The sequence below is a fragment of the Esox lucius genome, chromosome 9 (genome assembly GCF_011004845.1).
Source record: "Esox lucius isolate fEsoLuc1 chromosome 9, fEsoLuc1.pri, whole genome shotgun sequence".
Taxonomy (NCBI): domain Eukaryota; kingdom Metazoa; phylum Chordata; class Actinopteri; order Esociformes; family Esocidae; genus Esox; species Esox lucius.
The window spans coordinates 16,204,751-16,219,148 of record NC_047577.1 but is presented as its reverse complement, the minus strand read 5'-3'; positions in this window follow the sequence as shown (position 1 = coordinate 16,219,148).

Genomic DNA, 14,398 nt, shown 5'->3' with positions numbered 1-14,398 from the left:
TGGACTCCCCAAAAAGCCTGTAAAACAACTGCAGCTCATTCATGCAGCTGCTAGAATGTTAACCAGGACCAAGAGAACATAGCACATCACTCCGGTTCTAAAATCTTTGCATTAGCTTCCAGTCAGTTACAGAATAGATTTTAAAGTGGTGCTTTTAGTTTATAAATCTCTGAATGGTTTAGGACCCGAATACATTTCTGATATGTTTGAAGAATATAAACCAAGCAGGGCTCTTAGATCCATGAACACAGGTCAGCTAGTAGAGCCCAGAGTTCAAACTAAACACGGAGAAGCTGTTTTTGACAGTTATGCTGTACACAGCTGGAATAAACTACCAGAAGATCTTAGACGTGCACCCAACATATTCAATTAAAATCCAGGTTAAAAACACTTCTCTTTTCACATGCCTATGACTGAGCTTTTAAATTAACTTAAACTTAACCGCACTGTTTAGTCTTACAGCTGTTATATCTTCCTATGTTTTAACCATGTTTTATTTTGTTTAATTATATTTTTATTTTATTATTCTATGTTTTATTATTATGCTGTATTTTATATTTCTCTTCTTGATATATTTTGTTATTAAATGTATATTTTGCTATCTTTTACTAATCATAATTCAAGAGGAATAACCTCAGTGCAAATGTAACAATCTGCGGATGACGGATAATACAAGTTATTGTGCTGCTGTTTAGACATCGATGTAGGGTATTATCTCACAAAAGGACTGACGAGTTTATCCAAGCGCTGGAGCATGAGGATTGAGATACCGGGGTTGTACAGTAAACAATTATGGGAACTGTAATTCATTGAGGATGAATATAAAATGCATGTGCAGACATGGCATAAATGTCCCCCTGGAGAGAGCCAGGTAAGACATTGTTGAAATGATTATCTCACATAGGGACTGACGGATTCATCCTAACGCTGGAAGGCGAGGATTGAGATACTGTGTTGAAGTTAATGCAGTCCCCCTGGAGACAGCTGAGCTAGAGAATTGTAACAAACTGACTGTTTTAATTCCATTGCATTTAGTATTTTTATTATCAATATAAAGCACATTGAATTGCTTCTGTGTATGAATTGTGCTATATAAATAAACTTTCTTGCTTGCTTGCTATCCTTAAATAAAAGACAGTTTTCTTTCCAAAAACATACTTTCAAAATCAATGCCAACATTTCACAATTTCTGCCAGGGTTTGCAAACTTATGAGCCCAACTGTATATGGTTTCTTCTTTGCATGGTAGGGTTTTAACTTGCATTTGTGGATGCAGCGACGTAGTGTTCATAGACAATGGTTTTCCGAAGTGTTCCTGAACCCATGCAGTGATCTCCACTACAGAATTGTGTCTGTTTTTAATGCAGTGCCGCCTGAGGGCCCGAAGATCACGGTCATCCAATATAGGTTTTCGGCCTTGACCCTTGTGTATAGAGATATCTCCGGATTCTCTGAATTGTTTTATGATATTATGTACCGTAGATTATATCCCCAAACTCTTTGCAATTTTACTTTGAGAAACGTTATTCTTAACATAACAGCATTTTTCTTTTGTACACAAAGTTTATTTTGCCTTGATAGAAATTGCAATTGTGCTTTGATGACGAAGTTATTTCATATCACCTTCAATCTAGCTATGGTGTTTTATGGATGAATGGGCTACATAGCCACAAAGTAAATCAGGGAGCCTAAAATATGTTTAATTTCACCAGTGAAATGTGGTTCCCCACGTTCACCAAAATGATCCATTCAACAAGAGATTTGTTTGTTAGTAAAAAAAAAACATCGCTATCGAAGAGAAAACATGTTGGCAGACAAAGCAATGTTTGATCATTGTGGAGCTGGGTAATGTTTGATCGCAAAACCAGAGCAATAAGCTGAGCAGCCATTTTGTTCAGTTGACAGCCTTATAAACTGCAATAAACTTAACATGTTATATTACAATGTTATTCCAAAATGTTAATAGGGAAACACAGTTGCGAAGTAGATGTTACAATTAACTCTGCTGTTGTGAATACTTCAAAAGGGAGAGCAGGTGTAAAGCAACTAGCTAAAGACAGGTCTTCACCTGCCATGTAAACACGCTCCTAAGCTTCAAATTGCCGCTTTATACATCAGTTGGTATGCAGTCACAATGGCACAAGGCCAACATACAGCATAACTGAGAAGGTGGTAATATGTGTTATGAATGACACTTGCCGTGTTGTAGATGCACAGTTATGGTACATATGTATACCAGAATATGATAACTAATGCTGCATCCATAACATATTTCACATTTACAAACATGACCGGGTACTGAGGACAGCATCAAAGAGGTTTTGGCTGCCAGCAGTTTTGATATCTGACTAGCACTCAGTCGGCTGGTTGCATCTCCTTCATCTGATATTCACTTTATTTATATGAATATTTGTGAATCTGGACAGGTTGTGGACATCTAAGGGCTTTTTGTTGTGCAAGGCAATCGACAGTTGAAACAGGGCATAAACAATGCTAGTATTATTTCACAGTGCTCCGTGCTTACTCACACACCAGTGCAAAGCAGTCCGTCTACAGGCTTGTTGCGTTATTGTATTCATCAGGTTACACTCATCAGCGAATAGGCAGCACGTTAGGAAAATCACCTGATGAATGCAGTTGGAAAATGTCTTAGACAAGAATAGTACATCATCACGACAGAATTTAAAAAAAATAATTAATTAAGTTCCATCTGCTGAATGGACTGTGATGCTGAATGGACAGCGCCTGCACCTTTGTTTATAGGCAGTGATAAATTGGCAGTTTCGGCACAGTTCAAAATTCTAAGGTGCAGTTTAGATGTAATAATAATTTTTTGTTCTAGCCTCAAATTGCAAAGTGCAGTCTGACCTGGGTGTGTAGGGCTGAGTAGATGGGTATGAGTACAGCATGGTCGAGTCGGTATTGTGCTCTTATGGCCAACATCAGCCCATTTACAAATGGATAGATACATTTTCCCCTTTACCTAAGTATAAGTAAAATGACAAATCCAATTTGTTTTAAAATGTTCTACAAACAAATTGGATGGTAAGTCATAATTTTATTGATGCCTGGGTGAGTAAGAAACTGGAAAGCTTGGTTATAAGTTCCTCATATTGTAGGCTAGAATATTTGTTAAAGACATGCATTTATAGATCTTAGATTTTGCGTTTGGTTCTTACTATATGTTCTGGCATCTCACAATTTAGAAATTAAGCACAGTCTTTATTATTTATTTTGGTTATAGGGGAGGGTCACTTGTAACTGTGAAAAAAATGTATTTAGCTGAATGGAGGGCCCTCCATTTAAATTTCAGAGAGATCCACCTTCCTCCAGGTATGAATAAGGTACACTCCCTAATTGAGTTGTAATCTTAAACACTCAACAGCTCTCATTAAAGGAATGCACTGAACACATTCTGTGCTCAACCCAAGTAATCTGGTGGCTACTAGGATAAATGGTCACGGTGATCAGTGATGAAGACTGCTGGTAATCAAATTATTTACTTTAGAAGCATGTGTGAGTCCGGGACTTATCTAAAAACACATCTGCTTCTCTTTTAATATGATAAGACACAGGGGTTGACAGTGTTCAAAATGGCGCCCACCTTGGGTCTTCTATCACCTTTTCTCTGCACCAGACCACCTGGTGCTCTCTAACCCTTTTTTCACTCCCTGTCCTCAGTCTGGCTAGCATACTGGTTTAACGGACTACCGCTTTCAGGTGAAGAGCAGCTCTCTCTCTCTGTATGTCCCTCCCTTTCCAGCACACTGCTCTCAGACCCATATCAGGAAGAAGTTCCTGAGCACACACCTCCGTCTCCTAGGTTTGCCAAAGCGTCGCTACTGTGTGTGCGTTGTAATTGAATTAGCGGAACTTCTCAGGCGCAGAAACACAAGTGTGTGTGTGTTTGGCGAGTGGCTGGGCGGTAGCATTAGACTTGTTAGCTAGTAATCAAACAGCTGTAGATTTGCATTTGGGTACTTTCCAACCATGTAGCCGCGACCCCTGCGAGGCGGAGTGTGAATCCCCGCTGATGCCTACGACGCCCAAGGGACTCCCGGTCGTGTTGTTCAGACATCGCTTTCCCACAGCTCTCTGTGCGTATGCGCCCGTGGGCACATGTGTGACTGTGTTTCTCAGCAGCGTGTGTGTGTCAGGGCGCTGCCCCCGCGTCGCGGCTGTGCCAGTGTTTGTTAGCGCTGACAGCGCGTACGCGGCACCTGGGGAGCAAACATGCGGTGCCACGAGGTGAAACACAGGGTGGTCGGCATTAATGAGACAACCATACCGTCTAAAGTACCTAAGATGGTGATGATAGTTCCCCCACTGTTGCTTTGGAAACACAACATCTCTTTTTTATGCCAATATAGTATTTGTGGTGATAATCACACTGTACTCTTTGGTACATTTTACACTCTTTTTTCCCTCCGGTGCTGAGTCATTGTTGGTTTCAGTTGTGCCAGGCGGTACATTGGGTTCTGTCTTTTGGGAATCGTGTTTGGCATCACTTCATGCCCGCCGTGCCGTACTCTCAACATATCCCTTTTCCTGTACAGTGGTGCCGTTTGGCTCGGAGACCGTTCACATCTGAATGCTGTCGTCGTGTATAGTGCCTTTTAAAAGCAATTTAACCCCTAGGACTTTTCCACATTTTATTGTTACAACATCAAACAATAATGGATGTAATTAGGAGTTTTTGTTACTAATGGACTTGTGTACTGTGCTCTGGGGGATATTCAGTGGAAATGGTTTTATATGCTACCCATGATTGGTGCTTTTGAAGAACCTTATTTCCGGATTTGCTTTGAGTAGAACCTTGTCCTCATGATGTAGAAATTGTACTAACCGACTGTGGGATATCCCAGAGACAGGTGCATTGAACCTGAAATCATGGAAACTGCTTAACTGCACACAGGCAGACTCCATTAAGTCACTTCAAAAGACAATTGTTTGCATCACAGCTCCTTCAGTTGTGTCATACCAAAGAAGGTGAAAAGATATGCAATCGACTATTTTAAGTTTAAAATTTGTAGTTATGTAAAACAATTTTTTACAGATTTTATGAATCACTTTTGAGAGGCGCATAACATCAGCCCTGTCTGTATTGGTACTAGAGGACGTCTCTTGAATTTCACCCATCTCTCGCTAATCCTCATCCTCCACACTGCTTCATCCTTCTCAGTGAGCCTCATCCTCCTGGGTCAGCGTCATCCTTCTCTGTGAGCTTCAACCTCCTCAGCCTCACCCTCTGTCTCTTCCATGAGATACAGACAGTCACAGGACAGAACGGAAAGAAGTCCCTCTGTCGTCACGTCTCCTGATCCTTGTCATCGACCAGAAGATCCCGTTCGAGCCAAAACAAAAGATCGCCGCCCGGCCCCACCCCCTCGTCCCCTGTGTGCCGCTAATTATCAACGCCAGGTAATTTGTCACTAATTAATTGCGGGGTTTGTAAATGGCTTCGCTTTTAAAGCATGCGTGAATGTTTTGTTTTTCTGTCCCTCGCCGTTTCGTAATAAGTCGCTAGGAAATGTGTGTGATGGCGATGGGACCCGCCCCCCCCCTCCCCTAAAAAAGCCTGTCTCCCCGTTGTTTGGTGTGCCTTATCCCTGAGAGCCGTGCTCCCTGAACGGTGCAGCGTTCTGTTCCCCTGGTTGTTATTGTTGTCTGTGTCGCCGCCCCGTTGTCCATTTGTTTGCTTCATTCTGATTTTGTGTCACTCTACGGCACACACGCAAACACACACAGACAGACACACACACACAGACACTTTCCCTGGCATATGTAAACATGTCAGGATGCTACCTTGTCTCCTGGCTCGGTGCCAACCCTCCGACGGCCCTTGCAGGGGAGGGGCCGCCACTTCTGCCCTGCTTGTATGCAAATGAACCTAGTTTTGATTAAAAGACAGCTGCATGTTTGATTGAAGTCGTCAGAAGCAAAACACACATGCGCACACACACGCACACACGCACACATACAGAGCAATACTAAGGCATGTCTCATCTTCAGGGAGTGAATCCCAGTGAATATTGTGACCGATTTCAGATGTAAACAGAAAGCTAAAAGAGTGGAACAAAAGAGATGCCCAGGGACTGCTTTGAGGGGTAATGTGCTGGAACCACTTATGGGTTGGAGTGTGACGATCTCATAGATGACAACAGGATGCTGGGACCTGTTTGGTCTGGCGATAAAAGGAACGGAGAGCAAAAAACACAGACGGTCGCCGGGAAGTAACACCTCGTGGTGTCTAGGATGCTTGGCAAAGTCTGACAAATCTAGGCACTTTGTTTACAACCCTGCCAGTGTGTGAAACGGGCAAGTGTCACTTCTCCGTCCCTGACCCCGAGAAAACAAGCGCCGCCTCTCTCTCGCTTTGTGTCGGCGAGTGCTCGTCCTGCGCAGTTTGTCCCTGAGGGGCGAGGGTAGTACTGGAAGGGTGTGGGCCTCCCCAGAGAGGACCCGGGCCACGTGCGGGTGGGTGCTGCGCCCTGTCGGCCCAAAGGGACGGGTGGATGGTGGGAGGGTGCTACGGTTGGCATGCACCCAGTTCCTGTGGAATGTATTAAGACGGAGGGGGATGGAAGAACAGAGGGGTGATGCTGCATAATTAATCTGAAGCAGGGGGACACAGCGAGGGGCCAACAAAGCCCTTGCCCAGGGGTTGTCTGTTTCAGATGGGGGAGAGGTGGTTTGTGAGGACAGGGCGGTTACTGTCCAAGGGTTTCCCCTGGGACTGAGGACAAATCCCAGTGGTGGCCTGAAAATCATTTTAATACAATAAGACAGGTACACGAATAGACCAGTTAGTTATAAAGCTGCATTTTTATATAGATTGTATTTTGTCTGAGATGGGCAGCTGTGCTCCAGGCTGTTGTCTTTAAATTTTCTTAGAAGGTAGATATTTTACTGCAGGCTGTTTTATTCCTGTGGGTGCAGACAGGCACAGTAGAACTACCTTGTGTTTTTTTGGGGGGGGGGAAATTATGAAATTCCTGGCCCGATTTCCATGACAGAGGTTTTGGTCACAAAACCTGGGAGTTGTGAAGTTTAATTGGAGAACAATGGACATCTGTTATCTGATTTGATTCGGAGACATTTTTCTTAAGGGAATGTGTATACTGACAGTTGAATGTTGAATGTAGCACCATACAAGTCTCTGTGGATGGTGTTGCAACACTGCCCCCTGCTGTAAGTCTGGAATATTTCACCCTGTCCCTGTCTGGCAACGCCACGGGCGAAGATAATTTATTTCTGACCGTGATGCATATTCTGATGCATGAGCCCTCTCCACTCCATCAACCTCACTTGTCTCTCCCTCCCTGCCTCTCTCACTCACTCATGTTATCACTGTTTTCTCCAAGGAAAATATAAGTTAAACTCACCTTATTTACATTTATATGATAAGAATTTCCTTTCCTTATGGACTGTATGCAAATGTGCCCTTTTCTGAGACTTGGTCACTGAGCACACAGATTTGTTGCGGGTTAGAGAAAAATAATTACATTCCTCTGAGGGAATATGCAAACACCAAGTTTGGAATTTTTCGGACCTCATGAATTTGCTAATGATACATTTTGTTTACCCTCCTTAAAGCCGTATCAGTCTATTTTAAGCTGCGGGTACATAACCTAAGATGGATTCAGGTCTGCACTAGAGATGTGTATCTTTATTCTCCTGTCTGTGTATATTCTTTTGGGGGGCGGGGGGGGTGGGGTTCTCCTGCCAAGGGCTGTCTTCCAAATATATTTTTTTCATCATCACCAGCTCTCTTCTCTAATGTCTCTCCGTCATGAGTTTGGTTCTCTCGTGGAACGTTGGCTCGGAGCTGCGTGCTGGGCGGGGGTGGCTCGGAGGCACGTGTTTTTAACCATTTGGAGGACAGGAGAGCAAAATGTATCGACCGAATGGAGGACTGAGGACTGGCTTGGTGAATTTAGTCAGCTCTTGCTTTTTCATTTGAGCTCGTTTTCACTGACGGGACTGCGCTCTGTGCCTACGCGTGCAGACGCGTGCTACCTCAAAACACCGACGCAACGCGCTGATCCGACCGTGGCACTGCGTTTAGCTCCGTGAATTCAGTCGGCTCTCCTATATTTATCATGAAGGGAAGCCGGTGGGTCGATGTGAGCCTGTCAACGTGCGTCCACCTCCCCGGACCCACTGTGACCGTACATTGATTTGGAGCACCGCGCGCCCGTGCGTGAGTGTGCGCGCGCGTGCCTGCTGTGGAGAGGGAATAGCACTCCAGCAAATTGCTTTTTGCCAGCATATTGCCAACGCCAGTCTTTATATTCCGGGGGACAGCTAGTCACGTCTCAGGTGATTACAGCACTCCTCATCCTCCCTCCCGGCGGCCTCGGCCCTAACCCACACAGCCGGGGCTGGTCTCTAATAACACCCTACACCCCCCCCAAGGGCCCTACGTATGACCCGGGCTCTGGACAGCAGTAGTACCTGGGCTAGCGCGCAGAGTTCCATTGGGGAGGCCGGCGCCCTGCCCGCTCTGATGAAACGCCGCAGAGGAATATTTAACGGGCACTCCGAGCGGAACCTAATAATGTAATCAGGTAATAAGAAATTCATTTTCTCCCTGGCTGCACTTTGACTGGGGCTGTTGACACAAGGGGGAGAAGTCGAGGGATTTGTCAGGTGGTCTCCACTAGCCCCCCGCCCCCGCCCCCCGCCGGCTGAGACACTCAGGCGGATCGCCCGGACACCAGACCAGTGTGTGACCGGGCCAAGCGCCGGCAGATTGGTGGCATCAACCCCAGGACTAGACTCAAAGGTCGCTAATCACTGCAGATGACCTGGACTCCTCAAACGCACCGATCGAAAAAGCAGCCGTTCCTCATTCGGGGGGGGGGGGAGACGTCCACTTGTCAATCCTGGGGGAAGGGAAGTGACACGGTGGCGCGGGGATGTGGGGACTTTTCAGGGGTGTGATGACTTGTGAACACCTATAGCGTGTTAGAATCCTTGTCAGAGAGCGGACGGCTTCTTTCGGTGGCCTCGTTTCAGTGTCATTACTCTCCCATCACTCTCAGGTCGCCCGTCTGTCTCCTCTCTCCGTCCCCTTCCCTCACTCCCTGTCTAGCTCTCTTTCTCTGTCTCTCTTTCTCTTGTCTTATATGGAGTTAATTAGGAAGCAGTAGTCCATTGGTGTCAGAGCTCTGGTGTTTTATTGTTCTTCTCTCTCAGCCACTAGACTCAGATAGTGGGTCATCAATAACTGTGCCACACACACACACACGCACACCGCTTGTGCCATAGCGGAGCTGCTGTACTCCCGCCTGGCATGGCCATCCATCTCTTTTTCTCAGTTACCCACAACCCCCCCTCAGTCCCCCCTAGCCCTGCCATTGCAATGCCGCCCCACCTGAGCGTAATTTGTCATCCCTCCGCTCCGCTTTACGAGCCCCGGCCTCAGTCTCCCGCTCCGACGCCGATGGAAAACTCACGGCAATATGCAAAAATGCAAAAAGGTAAACGTGGGTTGCCCCGGCAACGGCAGGCGGAGGTTATTTCCGAGCACTGATGGAAATCAATGTCATGTGCCAGGCTCCTCCATCCTCGGGAAAATTAGAAAAATAGAGGTTTTTGGGGGGTGGGTGCGGCGTTGAGGAGGATTAACAGAGGAGGAGAGGAGAGTGGAAGAGAGAGGAGGGGGGAGGTCGGAGGAGGTAGAAAGGGCTAGAAGGACAAAGAAAAATCGGTCAGATAGAGAAAGAGGGAGATCAGGTTCCTCCGTCTTAACATTAAGGGCGTCTGACTCTTCGCTGTTTTCTTTTTTTTTCTTTTCAATTGCTTGCTGTACGTTTTGTCCTTTGTGTCGTGGCGTTTTCCATTTTCTGTCTTAGCGTTTTGTGTGTTTGATGCATTAGAGAAAAGACAACTCCTCTGCTCTTAGGTTGGCCAATCAAAAAGAGAGATAACCTATTAGGCCGTCAGGAGGCGGGTTAGAAGATGTCCGCTCACCAAGTAATATTGCCGTGAGTATTGCCAGGCCTTACAGCCTACCAACTCAACACGGGACAAAACCTGACACATCACAGGGCAACACCGTTGTCAGGGCACGGTTTCCGATAACAACGCACAAAACCCGGCCGCGGCGGGGTCATGACTTCGAGGGAATGAAGTGCGAGGGTGCGTGTGGAGGGCATTGTAAAAAATTGTACATACAAAATTTCATGTGAGGATGTGAAAGAGGTGTTAGAGCATGTGACTGAAGGCTACAGTAGAGCGTGGGAGCTGATAGCATCATCGAAATAGTGCCATTGTCACTGGTGAATGATCAATCTCACCGTAAAGCCGGGAGAAGTCGGAAAGCTGCAGCAATGTCCATACAGCCAGATATACTTCAATAAAACCCCATCACTATCTCAACAAGGTCATTGTTGCTTGAATGTATTTCCATCATAATCTTTGACTGAATACGAGAAGGTTATGGTCAGGGCCAGTTCCATTTCAATTCTCTCGTCGCCAGAGGTGAATGAAAATTCCAATTCCAACACAGAAAAATCCTTCGTGTAGATAAATGGCACTCCGATTTTCAATTAATCTCTTGACTGAACTGAACGGAAATGGAATTGACCCTGAACCCCAGTCATGCCAGGCCCAACCTATCCCTCCCTTCCTGGTTGTATAGAATGTTACTGTACCTTAGCATACCTGTACACATACACACACGTACACACACACACACACACACACACTCACACAGTGTCCATCACAGTCAGTGGAATACATGGCCCATGTCAGGCCATGCCTGGCGTCTCATTTGCATATTCAAAACTGCATTCACACTCCAGTTGGCACATTTGCCACCCACCACTTATCCCATTACTGGCTGTGCCTCGCTGCTGATCTGTTTGCTGTGTCGCCACTCTTTTTCACTCAGCTTATTTCCCACAGTATACGTTGCATGTGACGATAATGCAATGTGAATGCAATGCATGCATATTAAATGCAAAACGTATGCACACAAACAGAAATGCACATATCAATTGATGGACAACACCGTTTCAATTATCTACATTTACATTTATATTCTCTACACTTAAATGTATACTCATGGCTTTGGAAGGTTCGGATGGAGACGCAATTAATGCATAAGAAATGCATCCAAAAAGTAACATTTTGGGCCACAACGCTTTTTAGGTTGTGCAGCAGATCAAGATGATTCCAGCCCCCCACACCCCCCCCGGTTGTCCCTGACCTTTTCCATCTGGCCATGCTTCTGACCTGGATTATATTTTATGTTCTTCCAAGTCTAGTTCTATTTGCTTAAAGCCCCCATGCATTTATTAATAATTACAATTTGTACTCATAAAATGTTCACCCGGCACAGCCAGAAGCGGCCTGGTCACCCCACCAAGCCTGGTTCCTCTCTAGGTTTCTTCCAAAATGTTGGCCCCTTTTATGGAGTTTTTTCTAGCCACTGTGCTTCAATACTGCTGTTGCTTGCTCCTTGGGGTTTCAGGCTGGGTATTTTGTAAAAGCACTTTTTGACATTAGCTGATGTAAAAAGGGCTTTATAAAAAAGAGTATTGATTGAGAGTTCTCCTGTAGCTAGCTCACAAGTCTAACCTTTTCTGTAGTTAGCAAGTCCACGTCGGAATCAAAGTTATTTGAGAAAGACAGTGTTAGATCAGTCATTCCAAATATACATTGTAGAAGTTTATGGTTACAACAGGAACAGATTTGAGATGAGAGAAATTGTCTGCCATGTTTTTTATTTTGGTCAGGGATGGTGGCATTGATGTATTTATACTTTGATGTCAAAATGGCCACTTTTGTAAAGCTCTTGGGTTATTGTCATAATATGCACAATGTCTCCCAGCTCAGTTGTGGTAGACTGTAAGTCCTTTGGAGTTGCTGTAGGCCTTTTGGTGGCCTCCCTGACTTTCTCACCCGGATACTCCGTTTTTGAGGACGGTCTGTTCTGGACAGATTCGTGTCTTTATTGTGCCCCTGGGGCTATTCATTGCCTTGGAAATATTCTTATATCCTACGCCTGGTGGGGTTTCTTGAATAAAATTCTTCCTTTGTCTTAATGAGGTTTCGGTTAGGAGTGGTACTAACCTACCGCTGTACCTCCCAGATGCCGGTGTGTTTAACCTGAAGTGATGCCGAACACTGTGCACACTGGTGGACTCCATGCAACTAATTACGAGACTTCTAAAGACAACTGGTGGCACCAAATCTCATCCAAATGGAGTGAATACTTGTGCAATCAATTATTACCTTTTTTATATTTGTAATTAATGTAGACGATTAGCGATTTTTAAAAATTAAAAATTAAAAAGTAATTAGTGGATTTAATCCACAAAATAGTCCAAAGGGGTGTATAATAATGAGAGCCACTGTAAAGATATGCTTCTGTTTCAATTTTTGTCAAGAAACTTGACAGGACATCAGTTGAAATATGATCAATCGTCTAATCTGTGTATGAAAACACACACACACACACGCAAGTCCAGTTTCTATGTATTTCAGTTGGTGTCTCTACTCCTGCTTCTCTTTTCTCTTATCCCTCTCATGCTCTCATCCTCTCCTCTTGTCCTCCTTTCCTGCTCTCATCCTCTCCTCTCTTTATCCATCTCCTACCGCTCATCCTCTAACCATCTCATCCTTTCCTCCACCTATCGTCCTCCTCCGCTTCTACCTCTTCTCTCTTTTCCCAGACCCCTTTTCATCCTTTATTCCTCTCCTCCATCCTCTCCTCTCTCTATACCTCCTCTTGTTTGGGAAGTGAACAATACTGAATACAACTGATAGATACGGTTGTTTGGTAGATGCTCCATAGAAGAATTTACATTCTCAACTAACTACTGTATCCAGCCACCTACCCCGCCCTGAACCATTACATAAACCCTTATTTAATTTAAACCAAACCACTAATTATTTGTGCCATGGCAAACCGTGCCGAGCAGATCTTTCCTTTACATTGGACCATTTGGGGTATTTTTTTTGCTTTGGGCTAAGCTGAATTTCTCACATTGAGCTGGTCAGGTTAAGGTCTTACACCAGGTTAGTTGCCTTCTGCAGGATATCCCTGTCACTGCAACACACCAGATTTTTAAGCAGATAGAACTAGACTTGGAAGAACATAATTATTATTGTATGATGCTTTCCCTGATGTTCACTGTTTATGGTAACCAGGAGACGCTGCATTAAGATTTCAGTCTCTCTGTCACTAACTCTATACCTCGCTTGCTGTGGTTCTCTATCTCACTCTCACATACTTTATGTCTGTCACTCTACCTTTCTCTCTCTGTATTTCATTTCCTAGGGCAATGTAAAATATATTGTGCCGAAGATAATAAGAGTCTGTGGTAGCTAATTATCTATAAACACACCTTGTAGTGAAGAACATTGAGTTGTAACAGACAACAGTAATTACACAGTTACCTTTCCCCAGCTACAGAACATAGGTCTGCCCTCTGAAGGAGTTTGCTGCCAAGCAATAGAAAATAAACTCTACATCACCTTTCTGAGCATGTGACCCCCCCCACGCTTCTGCTTGTTCTATTTTAGTTGTTGTGATTCCAACTTCTTCCTAATGGCTCGGAAAGGCCTAGCAGGGTGTCATTGTGAGGTTGCCTCACTCACCTTATTTGGCAATGTTTCTCAGTTTACTGTTAACTGAGAGAAATCTGAGAGACGCGTTGAGAATCCGACGGCGCACGTCAAATGTATTATCCCCCAGGTGGCACATTCTTATCCAGCTTAGGAGATAAAAAGCTCTCTGAAGGGAGCGTGTTTAGGTGAATTACCTGTCACGTGTGCACATACAAACTGAAGGTTTTGTATGTGCATATGAATGGAGGGAGAGAGATAGATAGAGAAAGGCAGGCATGACCAAAGGGAGGGAGTGGAGGAGTAGGTCTTGGGTCCTGTCTATACTCCTACCACGCATCTGTGGTATCGAGACCCAACATGGTCTCAGTTGAATACGTAACATATTATACGTAAATGTGTGATGCCTTATTTCATATTATATGTCACATTAGGTTACGTTACAATGCTATTGACATGTGTCATATGTTAAAATTCACTAGAAGGGCTTTTGGGTTAGTGCTAAGGTTAGAAAATGAAAAAGGTCAGGTACTCTGATGTCAAACCAAAACATGGGTTAAGGTTAGAATTCTTTTTTGCCTCTGGATGGACTCAAACTTGTGACCATGAATTTTAAGGTCAGGGAAATTTCCATCCATCCACTAAATGTAATGTTATATCTCATGAATTCAGCAGTCAAAGATTTACATGAAATAATTTACCTATGTCCCCTGAGACCAGACTGCCAGATCTTGCCTTTTTACACGTCACGATCAGATAACTTGTGTGTCTTAATTGCTTAAAATCTGAGCACGAACTGAATGTGGACAAGATCTGGA